Raw genomic sequence first — 17,077 nt, 5'->3', positions numbered from 1 at the left:
TTTTTTGAGAGGTTTTTGCTATAGGGCGCGTGTGCTCGCCAGACAGACAGAGAGAGACAGAGAGATAGAAAGCGAGAAATCACCCCCCAGGGGGGATGGTCACGCCGCAATCCCTTCTCCTCCATTCTCCTCTCGGAATCTTGAGCACGCACGCACATGCGCCCGGCGTGAGTTCTAAGCCACTGGGTCCAGGACGCAAACCGCGGTCAACTACGTGGGAGTCCAGTGACATAGTCATTATGCTAACTGCTGGTCCCTCTTTCAGGAATTTCTATCAGAAGTTTAACATCCTGAATCGATCCTTTATGTATTTTATCTTCTCTCTTATATTATTTGCTTTTATAATTTATTTTGTATTTCAGTTGATAGATATGTTTATAACCATCAATTTAATACTAATCATGACTATTTCATGCCACATATTCTTGGGCTGACATTGACAAAGACCATTTGCATAAACTGATACTTTCCTTTTTACTGGTGGTGATAAGATAGCAAGCCAATACAAGCACTCCTCAGTGACTGAGTTCCATTTCTACAACTATAATAGATGTTAAACAAATTGGTTACTTGCGGAGTTAAAAGAGCTTATACTGTATCATAGGGTATGTATTTTTCAATAGCTATTACATGATACTATGCTAGAATCACGTAATTCTTTCCATACAAAAAGCATGCATTAGATAAGCACCAGAAAGTATTAAGACACCCCACAACACAATAATATAAACCTGGCATAATCATTTCTATTTATTGTGAATATACTGTGGGTGCACAATAAAGTACAAATTTATAAATGTAGGCAGTTTCACACGATTGCAAATGCCTCATGTAGTGAATACTAACTGACTGCAGAAACAAGACAAAGACTGAGAAAGGGGATTCTCCATGCTGGAGAACTGGTTGTGTAAATTGGAGCAGGGGGTTTTTTTTTTTTTTTTTTTTTTTTTTTTTTTTTTAATAGAGGTTTATTGCCACAGGGCTCATATACACTCGCTGGAGAGCAAGAGAGAAACAGAAAGCAAGAAATCACCCCCCAGAGGGGATGGTCATGCTGTAGTCCCTTCCCCTTCATTCTCCTTTTGGGAGAATGATTTTGGGCATGCACATACCCATGCCCAGTGTGTTTTAAGCCACCGGGTCTGGGATTTGAACTGCAGTCGACTATGTGGGAAGTCCAGTGATGTAAACATTATACCATCTGTTGGTCCCAGTCAGAGCAGTTTCAAGCAGTAAGTGAGAAGTGGCTATAGCTATCCTGATAGACATAACTCTTGCCTCTTTGGAAATGTCATAGCAGAGCCTGGACACATAACTAATCTGCTTAATTTCCGTCCACTGTTCGTATACTTAGGAAAACTTCCCCAGGCGTCTCATTTTCAGAGAAGGGGGAAGAGTATGGCTGGGGAAGGGCAGCAGAAACTGAGCCAAGGAGGCTGGCAAAGGCATGACATTGGGGATCTTTTCGGCCATCACTCATTCTTTCTTTCACTCATTGGCCATTTTCCAGTATCATGCGCCAAGGTCTTTGAGATAACAGATGGCTTTAGTGTCAAGGGCTCGCCAATGTAGCCCAGGGCATGGGACATGGAAGGAAAATGGGTTAGGGAAGATAGGCTTTTAATGCTACTGTTGGGGGTGGGGCAGGATTGACCACTTTGTCTATATTTTTATTTTATTTACTTTATCTTCTAACTATATTACTGAATTTTCAATTACAACAATTTTATTTCTTAAATTTATTTTCTTTATTTATAACAGAGCATGAACATACAGATGAGAGAGAGAAAGTGAGAGAGAACCAAGTACCCTCCACGGGGTCTGGTCATGGGACAAGCTCCTCTTCCAGTTCTTCAGCCTGTGGGATTTTGAGCACTCATGGGCACGTGCCCAGCATGTTTCAAAATGACCCAGCTGGGGATTTGAACCCCTGGTCACTATGTGGGATCCAACTTCTCTGCTGCATAAAGGTGCTAGTCCTGTGATTTTATTTTTAATTTCCCAAGACCTCTTTCTTATTCCCCTTTATTGTTTCCTTTTTTTTTCATAGTATTTTAATCTGGTCTCATAGATGTAATATTTTCCTTAATCTTTCAGGAGCTTCTCTTTATTTTCCTATATTTTCTTTGTTTCCAGTGAGATACAACTACCTGTTATTTTTCTTGATATCTTTCTATTGACAAAAGTCAACTTTAGCTTTTCATTCATAATTAAGTATAAGCTGCTAGAATGAAGAATGGAAATGCTTCATACTTGAGAAGGGTTAGTCTCTGAGGGTAGTTATTTTAGGAAGGTTGGCAGGGAGTTGACTCAAATACTAGGAAACTTCCAAATGCCATTCTTTGGAGGACTTTTCTCTGGAGCCATTCAGTGTCTCTAGATAAGAAATCTCTTAATTCTTCTCTGGAAGAAAATGGCCCTGGCTACCAAGTAACTATGTTCAGGGGTGTTTAGTTATATAACATTCATTGATTAAGTGTCTCAAATACGGTCTTTTTTCACTTAGTACCATGTTTTGCTAGAATAATAATAAAAACAAAGAACTCTGATCAAAAAATAAAAATTACCACAAATTTAAACATCTTAATCGGCTTTATTTGCATTTGAGAATCAGGCAACACTTCATTTCATACAATTAAAAGGAGAGCTCCATTAGGCTGATTAAGGAGGTTGATTTTATAGTTAAGGAAGGGGTAAAGAGAGCAGAAACAAAGGATTAAAAGCATGTGGGTCATTTCATAATTACTCCCCTTGTAAGGAGTGGACAGAATGATAGATCAATAAGTGATTGGTTAATAGGTTACTTTCGTTGATAAGGATTAAAGCAGAGGTAACATCATCATGCTGGTTGAAACCGTTTGGCAAATTTTGCTGGTATCTCATCCTCATTGCTCACAATGTTTATTGGACATTGGTTTTGACTTTGTGACCTGCAACTTTAGCATGAGTGACTTCATTTTAATCTGGCCTGCTGAGGACAAGCATTGGAGTTTAATCCAAACAATGACTTCCTCTGATTTTTATTTCTCTCATATATTATTTATTTCTCACATATATATTGATTTCTTTCATAAATTGCTTCCTTTATGTCAGGCACTAATCTAGTTGGTTTAATTCTCCCAACCACCCTTTAGGTAGACCCTATCATTATCTCAGTTTTATAGAAGACAAAACTGAAAGAGTAGAAAGAGTAACTAGCTGAGTTCAGACAGCTATTATACTATCAATAGTAAAGCTAGGATCAGGGTGGGAAGGTGGTGTGGTGGCACTAGACTCTCACATGGCTGACCACGGTTCAAGCCCTAGACTTGGCGGCTTGCTTTCCTCACTTTCTCCCTTTTTCTCTTTCTCTCTTTCTCTCTCTTTCTCTCACTCTGTCCCTCTCTGCTCAAAATTAAAAATAAATGCATACATAAATAATTAGAGTTAAATAAAATAATTCTTTTAAAAAATGGTAAAGCTAGGATTGAACCTATCCACTTTAATTGACTACAGGGTCTATACAATGCTGCCCCCTTGATGAAAAAAATAGCCTAGGCTCGTATTTGGGCAGTGGTATTAAGACAGAGACTGGCTAGGCAGTTGGGCATGATGGAAGGCTGACAAAAAGAAGATTACTTAAAGCCAGCCAGCTGAGTCTTCCTCTTTAAAAACTTATGTCCTTCTCTTCCCTAAATCTTGCCCTTCCAGGCAAAATCATTACAGAACCCCCCACAGGGCACACAAAAGAACAATTAGAGTCAAAGTCCAGGGCCTGATAATTTCTTAACTCTGGAATCTATTTAGGTTTTACGGATAACCCACCTGGAAACTATGGCAATAGTTTTGATGGAAACTATGAGATAAGTTCAATATATAGCCTAAAATACACAGAGAATGGTACCAGAGGAAATTATTGGCACCAGGGAACCAAAACTGTGAACATACCACAAGACTAAATAATATGAAAGTTTTGTGACTAGAACCCATACTTCTTTGTAAAAAAAACCTTACAGAACTTAAAGTTTTTGCCATATAAGGGGCTACTCATTCAAGAACTCCACTTTAATAAGTTTTTTCTTTCTTTTTTCTTCTTTTTTTTTGGCTATAGGGCATGTGCACTTGCCAGAGAGACAGAAAGTAAGAAATCACCCCCACTGGGGATGGCCATGCCACAATCCCTTCTCCTCCATTCTTCTCTTGAGATTTTGGGCATCCACTCACACACGGCTGGCATGACTTTTAAGCTGCCAAGTCTGGCACTCTAACCGCGGTCGACTATGTGGGAGTCAAGTGACGTAGCCATAGTGGCATCCACTGGTCCTCCTCACCCCCTTTAAGCTTTAAGATAGAGACACAACAGCTTAGCAGCAGCTCAACTCTCACTGAGTTGCTCACAAGAAACAGCTTGCAGCAGTGACTCAATGATTAACCCAGGCAACATGACCTAAAACAAATATAGTAATTAATGTTTCTTCCAGGTCCCTCCACATTCCAAGAAGAAGATAATAGTTTTTATGATACAAAATTTCCAGACAAAGAGAGTCTCATGACCTTCTTACCCACTCCAAAATTAGGAAAAATAACCAGACCCATCTATCATGTACCCCCCACCATGAGAACATATTTACAAGCCCCTTCTGAGAATAAGCCTGGACAAAATCCCTCCTGGCCAAGATAAAAGCCATTCACCTCAGTTCCTCTTTGGCAACTCATATTCTAAGACTCCTTCTTGCCTGCCTGGGAGCTATTCTCTTCTTCATTAAGCTCTGCTTTGCTGTCCTCTCATTGTGTCCACATCTGTAATTCTTCTTGAGCATGAGGCAAAGAATTGGGTCTACTGCTGTTCCTACTTTGGGTATTGGGCCCAAACGCTCCAACTTTCTGCATCATTATCCTGAGAGCTCCATTAGATTGTAAGCTCCACGAAGGCAGAGGCTACAGCCATGCACACCCACTCCTAGCAGGGTTAGGGCAATGCATTTTCATGGGATGAATGAAATTTCTATGCTTGTTTACAGAAATAGCATTTGTCCCTGACAGGCATAGTCTATCTAAAGGAGGGTGTGGTAACTGCTGCCAGAAAAAAAAGCTTGGCCAGCTCTGTGGCCCAGTGGTTAAGGGAGCTAACCATAGATCCCATATGGCTGAATGTGCAATTGAATCTTGATCTTGGTGGCTTGAGAAACAGGCTAGGCATGTGTGTACCCCAAATCCTGACAGGATGGAGAAATGGAGAAGAAGGAATTGCAGCATGACCATTCCTTGTTGGGGATGCTTTCTCCTTCTGTCTCTGTCTCTCTATCTCTCTCTGGCAAGTGCGTGTACCCTGTGGGATTTTTTTTTTCCTTTGGAGAGGTTTTTGCCATAGGGCGTGTGTGCTCTGCAGACAGACAGAGAGAAACAGAGAGACAGAAAGCGAGAAATCACTCCCCCCGACCCCCTGGGGAGGGGGCCACTCCTCAATCCCTTTTCCTCCATTCTCCTCTCGGAATCCTGGGCACACACGCACATGCGCCCAGTGTGAGTTTTAAGCCACCGGGTCCAGGACTCGAACCGCGGTTGACTACATGGGAGTCCAGCAACATAGCCATTACGCTAACTGCTGGTACCCGCCCCCATGGGAAATTTTAAAAAACAAATAAACAAATAAACACCCCTCCAAAACAAAAAATGACAAAATTTTGGGTTTATCTTAAGTTTGATACTAGAATTGGCAATACTTTATTACATAAAGTAGAACCATTCCTAGGAACTGAAGAGAAGAGGTTGGCTTTATAGACAGAGAAGGAATAACAAAAACATAAATAAGCACAAAAGCTTATTAATCATTTTAAAGTTACATGCCTTGTAAGATGGGGATAGGGAGACAGACAATAGGAGAATAACTGAGCAGTTAGCATCAGGCTACCTCATGTTACTTCTTTGGTGTAAGGATTAAAACAGAGGAAACTTGACTAATATGTGATTGAAACTGGCTTGTTTGGGAAACTAAGTTGTTTGTTCTCTCTCTCTTGAGTTTTCTGAAGGTCAGATAATAGCTTTACTTTGGCTTGATGGCATGGACTATGGCCTGCTCCAATACAATCTTAAACAGCATCCAATGCTAAAGCTCTATTTTTCTTTCAGTTGTTAAAAGTCATCTTTTCATGGTCATCTTTTCATCACCATGGTGGCTCACGCAATAGAGCAATGCTGTGCAATACTGGAGCCATGGAAAGACCCAGGGTTAGATCCTGGTTCAAACAGAACTTGTGGACACTCCATAGGCATGGCTGAGATCCTGGCTGGCTAGAAGGTTGTAGGGAGCATGGTGAAACCTTGTCAGGGTGCTTGTCTCACTCTCTCATATAGAGATAAATAAACGTAAAAAAAAAAAAAATCCAAAGACAAAAAAAAAATCTCAAACTTACTTTTCCTTTTGGGTTGGGGAGACTAGGTCTAAGGTGAGAGAAGTGATATGGGGCACATTTCTTTAGTAAAACTTCATCGCCTTTCATAATTGACAATCTCATTCTTTGTTCAAAGACTGTTTCCATGACCTGGGGAGTCATGGTGAGTGTATTCAATTTTTCTCAAAATTGTGTGCAATGAATCAACATTCCTGTCATTATCTATTATCTGAAATTCAGGGAAAAACCCCAGCTCCTGCTATTCCCCATTAAAAACAAAGCAAAACAACAAAAAAAAGTTTGAGTTTTAGATTGTTCTGTTTGAATGAATACCCCAACCATTCTTTTCCTTCCAGAATGGCTCTTCCTTGACAATGACTATTTAAAGCATACATTTCCTGAAAGGGAATGACCTAAAGGCCACGGAATATACATGCTTTACATGCCTGAGTGGAAAAATAAATCTGGGTTTTATTTCAAGGGTTTATTGCTGTTTTGAAAAGTACTTATAGAGCTTCTACTGAAACATTTTTGTAAAAATGATTTGTCCACACATAATCAAGATCTGAAGGTTTATCGCTATTGGCACTAATATTTATTGGAGATTGTGGAGCAGAAATATTGACCTTTTATTTGAATTGTTTGGTAGCCATTCCAGACTTCTTAATGGCTTATGGTTAAGAAAAACACTTTTGGGGGGATTTTTAGAAGGATGGTGCTTTTTTTTTCCTTATTGTTAAGTAAAGCAATTCACTGAGAATAAAGTATGAAATAAAGGGGGGAAATGAATAATCTATTAAAAGAAATCAGTAGTTATCAGGAATTGTTTGGTTGCAGGTCACAGAAAACTCTTTGGTCTATGTTAAACAAATTAGGAGTTTTTGTGGAAGATTTTGGAAGCCTAGTAACAGAGCACAAAAGATGGGGCTAGACGCCAATGCAGTGGTACGACGTGACATTGCAAGGCTGACCCTCATTGGGGAAGTTCCAAGTTCATGTCTAGAGACCTCTCTGAGTGTCTGAGCATGTATGTGCTCATGGCAGTGGGTTGCAGCATTGAGACCTATTGGGGATGGTATCTTTCACTGCCATTCTTGCTCATGAAAAAATAGTAACTTAAAAAAAAGAATATAAAATATGTCTGAAACCAGGAACTGGAAAATCAAGACTTGAGACCTTCTTCCTTCTTTCTTTTTTTCCTCTTTCCTTCCTTTTTTCTTTTCTCCCTTTTTTTTTCTGTCATCCTTTTTCCCCTCCCTAACTCCCCATTTTTTAACTGTCTCCCCCTGTCCTTCCCTCCTTTCTGTTCTTTTCCCCCTCTCCCCCTTCCCTTCCTTCCACAAATATCTATCAAGCACCTACTGTGAGTGAAGCACTGCATAAACAGTGGAGAACTAGTCAAGTGAGAACCTTTATGTCAAAGAGCTTATATTCTAGAAGGGGATAGATAATATGCAAAGTAAAACAAACAGAAATAAGATTCCTATAAGTAGACTGACCATTCATTTTTTGCTCACTTTTCTCTTTTTAAATTTGCCATAGGGCACATGTGCTTGCCAGGGAGAGAGAGAAAAAAGAAAAAAGTGAGAAAATATCTTGTGGAGTGATGATCAGGCTACAATCTCTTCTCCAAGCTCTTCTTGGGATTTTAGGCACCTATGCACATGAGCCCATGTTTTTCTAGCCAGGAGGTCCAGGACTTGAATCACGTAACTGGCCACTTGGGATCCAGTCACCTTATCCTCTGTACTACCTGCTGGCCCTGTACCTCACTTTTGAGAGTGTATGAAGTCTTTAAGATCTAAATGGACTGGGTGAGCTGCATAGCCTGGTGACTAAGTGAGCTGGATCCCACATGGCTGACTGTGGTTCGAGTCCTAGCCGTAGTGGCTTGAAAAAGATAATCAAGCATGTGTGTGTGCATGCCCCAAATCCAAAACAGAAGAAGAAATGAAGGAGAAGGGATTGCAGTATGACCATGCATCACTGGTGCATGCTTTTTCTCTCTTGCTGGTGAATACATGTACCCTCCAGCAAAACCTAAAATAAAAAAAAAAATTTTGAAAGAATAATTAAAAAAAAGACCACTGTGTAATGTTATGTGGTTATGGCTTTCTGTTTCTTTGCAATTTTCATTGCTCTTTCCTTTAATGTGGTTATTTTTTCCAAAGTTCTACCTTTAAGAGATGCAAACTTATGTAAAATTATATCATTTACAGACTAAATAATGTGACCTGAGATAGACTTTAAAATTAGAGAGATGAAACAGTATTGCCCATGACTAGATACTTGTTAACAGTGGGTGTATGAGGATGTGATTTATGATTCTTTCTACTTTTGCACATATTTGGGTTTTTAATAACAACAACAAAAAAGACCACTCTGGCTGTATGAAAAAGACTATTTTTTCTCCTGGTTCTAAGTTGAAAAAATCTAAGGACAAGGAGCCAGAGTTCCCAAACTCTAGTCTTTAGGAGAGAATCTAGACAAGGTGCCGTAGGGCCAGCCCTTGGAGAGGAAAAGGCAGTTGGATTCCACATGACCAACTTCAAAGGTCTGATTCCCAGACCTGATAGCCTGAGAAATATGCTGGGTGCATGTACGTGCATGCTCAAAAATCCCAAGAGGAGCATGGAGAAGGGATTGTGGCATGGCCATCCTCCCCAGGGGATGATTTCTCTCTCTCCCTCTCTCTGTCTTCTTTGGCAAGTGCACATGCCCTGTAGTGAAACTAAAAAGGAAAGAAAAGGTACCCTAATGGGTGTGTACTCCTGGTTCCAAAGAACAGGGCATGGGAAAGGCAGGTACCTGAGGGGCATGTACTAAAGCTACTGTAAACTTCTTTTTGATTAGAAGAACCAGAACAGATCAATGCATTTGGATAAGTTGCTATTTTGTTTGTTTGTTTCTTGGGGATATCCTTGCTGTGGGCATAACGATCACAGTCAGACTGCATTCTGACTTATTTGGAACATTTCATCTCTATAGTTGCAAGGAAATACCTTTTATTAAACTCAATCATTTCAAAGAGTTGGTGTATGAGGAATAACAAATAGAGACAGTGTGCTTATTTTTTTCCTCTGAGTATTTTGGCTTGTGGTTCTAACTGAACACAGGAGGACCAACACTTTTTCTGTGGGGGAGGAGTTTTGTGCAGTGATTTACTCACAGGAGCAGCTGAGTTGATGGCCCATTTGCAGAATGTTCTGGGCAGTCTTGGGGTGGTGCTGGCAGCATGGGGCAGAGTTGAGAGCTTAATGAGTCAGTGTTTTCTCCTTTCTCTTGTTGGGGGTTGCCATGTTATTCCTATAGCAGGCTGAAAAGTACCTTGGTTAGGAGCTTAGGCTGAAAGTCAGATCTGCTTAGATCCTTGCTCTATGGTCACAGGATATTATCAGCACATACCTTCCTTAAGTGGTGTTCGAGATGAGTAAAGGAGATGTGGTGTAGAGCATTCAGCAAAGTGCCGGGCATGAAGTAGACATAGTGGGCCAGATGGTGATGCGTTAGTGAGACACAACACTCTGAAAGGCTGACCTGCCTGGGAAGGTTTCTGGTTTGTGTCTGGTGACCTCCCTGAGTACACTTGTGTGCAAGGGCCCATGATTCAGAATTGGCTGAGACGGCAAGGTGGATGCCAGCGTCAGGACCCTGTTGGGGTGTTGTCTCTTTCTGTGTCTCTCTAGCTCATGAAAGAGATGAGAGAAAAAAAATCTTAAAAAATCCCCCCCAAACAAAGTCAACTTGGCATAAATGATAATGATTAGGATTTCTTTTTTCTTTTTCTTTTTCTTTATTAATTTTTTTTTATAGAGAGGTTTTTACTATCAGGCACATGGACTCACTGAAGAGAAAGAGAGAGAGAGAGGGGGGAGAGAGAGAGAGAGAGAGAGAGAGAGAGAGAGAGAGAGAAAGAGAGATAACTCACCCCCAGGACGGATGGCTATGCTGCAATCCCTTTTCCATTCTCCTCTTGGGATTTTGGGTATGCATGCACATGTGCCTGTGTGAGTTTTAAGCCACCAGGTCTGGGACTTGAACCATGGTCAATCATGTGGGAGCCCAGTTCCTTAACTGTTATGTCATCTACTGGTGCCAGTGGTTAGAATTTCTAAAAGGAACTATTGGCTGAGTAGGGCTCTCAGATGTCCAGTGCAATATATAGTCTAGAGAGAGAAGATGAGAAAAACCAATTGCGGAGAGAGATGAGACTGAGGAAGCACCACACAGAACATGGCATTATGGAACTTTAATTATTGAGGCAAATTTTGGTTCGAATCTCAAGTTAGCTGCTTGAGTGGTTGGGAGAAGTTACATTGCTAAGCCTCAGTTTCCCACCTATCAAATGGGAATAATAATGTATACCTCATGAAGTTCTTATAAGAAATAGGTCAATGAGACACAAAGTACAAGGCCTGACACACAGTAGATATTTATTAGAGAATGGCTCTGCTGATTAATAGTAGTAGATTATTGTTCACATAATACAGGCAGTGTAGTTGAGTGGGGAAGAGTGGCTTCCTGCATTCCTGAAATTGCACCAACTTAGTAATTACCCACTTTGCAAGGGCAGAAGCTGACCCTGCCCAAATCTCAACTCCATGATTCAACAAAGGTTGTTAGATTTGATATAACAAGGGCCCCTTTCAAACATATACATGTTGCTAATAATCTTGGGCACTAATCTTGGGAAGCCCACTTTTTCATTTTGCTTTGAACATCTCACGCTTCTGTTAAAAGCAGTGGACACTAAATTTTCATTAAAAAAAATTCCTTTGAATCTGATCACTCGGGCTTGGTAAAATCCTTTCCCTCAAGTTTGCTCAAAGTTCATGGGAACAGCATCTCATTGTCTCATTCTTGCCAGAATTGCTTGAGTGGAATCAAATCACAAGAAAACAATCAGATAAACCCAGAATTTGACACATTCTAAAACACAACTCCCCTAGACTTCAAAAACCTTGAAAAACAAAGCAGAATCAAAGAGGTAGGGCTGAAGGTATTAATAATTAGATTTTAAAAGACTAAATGTGTATGATAATGAAATGCAATTCATAAACTTTGAATAACTATGGGTACACTTCCTCCCAAATCAATTATGTATTATATTATCAGACAACTGGGAATTTGATTATGGACTGTACATTAGGTAGTATTACTGACTCCATGGTAGATGTATTGAATATGATAAGGGCATTACAGCCCTGTGGAAGATATTTTAGGACATGTAAGAGTAAGTATTTAGGGAACAGTAACATGATTTTTGTAAATTACTTTCAGCAAAAAATATAAATAGCAATCTATATCTTTAAGTTTAGATACAGATATCTAAACAGATTAGCAAATATTACTTAGAACACAGAAAATGTTAACAATCAGTAAATCTCTACGAACGGTTTATGGGTGCTCATTGAATTTTTCTTTTAACTGTTTGGTAAGTTCAAAAATTTTCAAAATAAGAACTTAAGGAGAGATTTTATGGAAAACAAAACAAAACAAAAACAAAAACAAAAACACCCCAGCTAACCAACCTGCAAGTCTTCTTCCAGAGTACATTCTGTTAAGTAAGGAGCTGTCCTTGCAAACTCACAAAGACACTGAGGTTTTTTATCTTTTTGAGACTCTTGACTCCAACAGATACAAAAGGTAATGCGGTTTTAAGCTTTGACCAGTTCTCACACTGGAAAATGCTCATTATTTTACAATATTACATCTGAAAGGCTGGTTGAGATATAGGTGTGGAGAGAGGTTTTGCTCAATAAAGGAAACAATATTGGGGCTGGCAAGTGGTATGGTGGTTAAGGCACTGGACTCCCACATGACCAACCATGGTTTGAGTCTTGGACTTGGCGATTTGCTTTCTCACTTTCCCTCTCCTCTCTCTGGTCAAATTAGAAAATAATAATAAATAAAATTAAGTGGATAATTCTTAAAAAAGGAAACAATAAACAAAAATGCATTTGAAAGAGCAATAATTAAAACGAAACCCAAAGGAGGGGCCAAGGCACTGAGTCCACCAGGTGCAAATGTGTCCATGATCTGGGGCCAGTAGAAGTTGGGGGTAGATCACAGCATCAAAAATTGTCAGAGGTGCTGTCTCTCTGTCTCTCTGTCTCTCCACTCATGGAAGAAGAAGATAAACTAAAAAAAAAAAAAACCTCCAAGGAAATAAAAGTGCTTCTGATTTTCAAGATGATTGGCCTGTTAAGTATCTGTGTAAACTTAGTAGGAATCTTGTTTACTTATGTGATGAAGAACCAATATTCTAGGTTATGGGCTAGCCATGGTAGTACAGTACGGTAATGCAATGCTCAGTAATGTTGAACACACGTGGGAAGGTCCTGGGTTTGGGTTCCAAGTTCTTGTCCTCTGCAGGGCACAGTATGCATGTGATCTTGGCTGGTTAAGGATGAGGGTGGATTGTGGCATGAAGATCCTGTTGGGGATGATTGTCTTCTCTCTCTCTCTCTCCCTCTCACATGGGAGAAATAAATTACAAACTTAAAAAAAATTCTGAAGTAAAAAGAGTCCCAAAAATGCTGCACAATTTTAGATTCCATGTTATTTTAATTATATAGCTCAGAGAGAAGGGATTTATTTCCAAGAATGGATTTATTAAGGACAGATGGGTCCTGGGGTCATTCTGCTTGGAGCTTAATGACCACGTTCTGAAGTAGTTTGAGATCTTAATGACTTGACTCCTTTATATCCACTGGTGTCAAATTTAAAACCAACCACACAAAATGTTGGGGGCAAAATGTAGTCCAGTAAACAAACTTATTAATAGAAACGAAATCCCACAGGGAACACAGACACACACAAGTCAGTGGGATATTAAATTCCTGTGATAAGTTAACATGGATTAAGCAAAACTTTTTATAGTGCAAGTTCTTAGTATCAAATTTTGAAGCACAGCAACATCTAATAATATAATAATTTATATTAACCATTTCTAATAGGTTGCAAAGAATTTTAAGGGTATATGTTGAAAGAAACCATTGGTTGACTCAACAAATAATTATTGGACACCTATTCTGTTCATAATTTGGGAATAAAGCCAAAAGTGCCTTCCTAGAGATCACTCTCCAAGAGTGAAGTAGACCTAAACAAATTATTATGTGATGAATTCAAGAGCAATATGTACTATAAACAAGTAGTGTGTAGATCTGACACCTCAAAGAGCTTAGATTTTGTGAATATTAAAAATCACAGAAGTTTATCATCAAATTGAGAAATATTTTTCAGTACATTTAAAAATGTTTTGAGACTAATGACTCCATCAGATGCAATTCTTTTCTAAATTTCTTCATTGTGCAAGAACTATGTGAAGACTTTAAATAAGTTTCCTGGATCACTTATATATATATATATATCTGTCATAGAGTACATGCCCTTGCCAGAGAGAAAGGACAAGAGAGAGAGAAAAAGTACTCCCTGGTGGAGGATGGTCACGTTGCAGTTCCTTTTCCTCCATTCCTCCTTCCCATCAGGATTTTGGGCATGCATGTGCACATGCTCCTGTCATGTTTTTCAAGCCATTGGGCTGGGACTCAAACTGTGGTTGGCCATGTGAGATCTGGCTCCCTTAATCACTGCATTATGGGACCAGCTCTCTAAGATCATAAGTACTGATGGTTGAAATGCTTGGACCCTTTGTTTAGTTCTCTCACCCTAATATTTCCAGATAGGGTGGATGACAGGATTGATTTCTATGCACATGATGGTAGGTAAGAAAAATGCATGGCACCTTATCACACTGTTTACAGTCCTCCATCCCATCAGTATGGCCAGATAAGTTAGTTAGTTGTTTCAGGTACCAACATTGGCATTAGATTCTTAAGTTAAAGTCCAGGCTCTGTCAGTTGGTAGTTACATGATCTTGGGCAAGTTACTTAACTTTTTCTTAAGGCCAGTTTCTTCAGTTATAAAAAGGCATAGTAAAAGGAGATTCTTCCTCCATTGAAAAGGAAAAAAAAATCTAAAGTGATGCAGGCGAAGCACCTGGTACAAAGTAAGTCTTCATATTAATTTTAATTTTTTAAGTTTTAATTTTTAAGGTATGCTTGCTGGAGACAGAAAGAGAGAGGGGGAAAGTGAGGAATTACCTCCTAAGGAGGATGGCCACACTGTAATTCCTTCTCCTTTAGTCTCTTCTTGGGATTTTGGGGTACTCATACACATGTGCCCCACATGATTTTCAAGCTGTCACACCCAGGACTCAAACTATGCAGACAGCCATATGGGATCCCATGTCTTAACCTCCACTCCACCTGCTGGCCCAGGTTGAACTATTTTATGGTTATTTTATTATTATTATTATTATTATTATTATTGCTATTATTTTTGTTATAGGGCATGTGCACTCGGAGGAGAGAGACAGAGAGAGCAAGAGAGGGAAGTTGAGAAATCATCCTCCTGAGGGGATGGCCATACTTCAATCCTTTCTCTTCCAGTCTCCTCTAGGCATTTTAGGCACTCGTGCACATGCACCTGGTATGTTTTTCAAGCCACTGATTCTGGGACTTGCACTGTGGTGATATCCATGTGGGATCCAGAACCTTAGCCACTATGCCACTGCTGGCTTGCTTTGTAATTTTTTTTTTTTTAAGAGATTTTTGCTATAGGGAGTGTGTGCTTGCTGGAGATACAGAGACACAGAGACACAGGAAGTGAAAAATCACCCCCTGTTGCTGGGACCATGCAGTTAACACAAGCTGAGTATGAAAGAATTGCCCCTCAGGCCTAGAGCAAGGATTCGACTGAGGAGAACTGTTTGCAAGGTCAACAGTTTTATGAGTTCTAGACCTCACCTTCATTGTGTTACTATACTGGCCTGCACTCAGTTTCTCTGCCATGGGCCTTATTGCCATACCCCGGTACCCCATAAAGGCACCCCCAGCCTTACTATAACTTTTACAATAATCCTGAAAGAATGCAGATCCACTAAGGCGACAGCTGCGTAGGGCGGCGGCTGTGAACAGGAGTTACTCCCATTAGACTCATCCCACCCTCCTATAAAATGTCAATAAAAAATGCTACATTCATTTCTCCTACTGGGGATTACTAATGGGTAAAAAATCTCAGTAGCTCAGGGACTCACCCCAAAGACCATAAGCCACCCTTACTCTCAGGACAAGGGAAGATTGCCATTCCCCAAGCCACAGTCATTGTATAGAGCAGCATGTAGAGAGTCCCAAGTACACAGTACTCACGAGACCACATTCCTTTCCTATGTAGACTCACCCTCTTAGCTGTAGACTACCCCAGAGATAACATAAGTATTTCACTTGAGTATATACTAACCTTGTCTTTATTAAACCAGACAGAATTTATTTCTAGGCTCTTGTAATTACTGCCACCCTAGCCTGAAGCTGAAGTTCTCAAAAGCAGACATGAGGCTCAAAATTCTCAAGCCAATCTGGGACTAAAGTAATCAAGCTGGTCTGGGACTGAAAATTCCTTGGAGACCCTCTCATCCAAAGACTCTCCCTGGTAATCAAGATCTAAGAAGAAGATGCACCGAAAAAATGGACTTCCTTGTTCTAAATATTATGACTGTTTATACCTAAACAAAACGGACGTCATGTTTCATGATTATTGTTCCTATACTTTGAATGCCTTACCTTTTAGAGCAAAATGTTTCACTTATTTCCCCTCACCCATCCCACTGCTGTAAAACTCCTTCTATAATAAATTCGCATGACTTCTGGCCATCAGGGCTGCAGTCTGGAGTTTACTCTGGCTGTAGCCGGCTAAGAACATGCTAAGGGCCTGAGGTCTTAGTCTGATTCCTGTTCACCCGCGTTGCCTCCCTGTGCACCCACCCCGGCTGGGGTACGGCTCCAGGCACCCTGTGATGAGGGGGATGACCATATCACAATCCCTTCTCCTCCACTCTCCTCTCAGCGTTTTGAGCACACATGCACACACACCTGGCATGATTTTCTAGCCACCAGGTCTTGAACTAAAACTATGGTCAGCCATCTGGGAGTCTGACAGTGTAACCACTATGCCATCTGTAGGCCCCTTATGACCACTAGGTTGTTTGATCATTCATAACCTTTCTACTCTGAGTAGGCTCACTGACCTTTTCTTCTTCTTGAATGGAGGCAGATCCTTGATTTCATGCCTGGTTCATTCTAGCTTTGAACGTGTAGTGTTAGGCCGAATTGACACAACCACCGCCATGTTAGACCCTCAAGGACAGAACCCGGGGAGTCTGAGACCACATAAATAAACAAAATAAGATGGGCCCTGACGATGCCAGAGCCAGGTCAACCTGACCTCAACTGAAAGTCCTAATCTAAACCTAAACATAATAACAGCTAGCTTTCTCACACACCCCCTCCCTCAAGTGGAAAATTACTGACTGTGCTTCCTGCATTGTGATTCGGAGCTATAAAAGATCCCTTTATCTTAGGCTCGGGGTCCTTGTGAAGGCCTGCTGCGATGAGCTGAAACTTGGACCCCAGCTAGCTGGAAAAATAAAAGCCTCTTTTGCAGTTGCATTGTCGTCGTCTTTTCTGTGTCTCCATCAGTTAGACCGATCTCTGGACCCTTACAGTAGTAATCAAGGTGGGCTTTCATGTTCATAGAAGTCAAAAAATACAAAATTCTACCTGCAGTATGAAAACCCAAATTTGATACAGAAAAGGACATGTAAGCGTATTTCAGATTAATACATGAAAATTCAGGTTGTTTAAAAT

This window comes from Tupaia chinensis, unplaced genomic scaffold (assembly GCF_000334495.1).
Source record: "Tupaia chinensis unplaced genomic scaffold, TupChi_1.0 Scaffold000423_1, whole genome shotgun sequence".
Taxonomy (NCBI): Eukaryota; Metazoa; Chordata; class Mammalia; order Scandentia; family Tupaiidae; genus Tupaia; species Tupaia belangeri.
Note: the sequence above shows the minus strand (reverse complement) of the source record.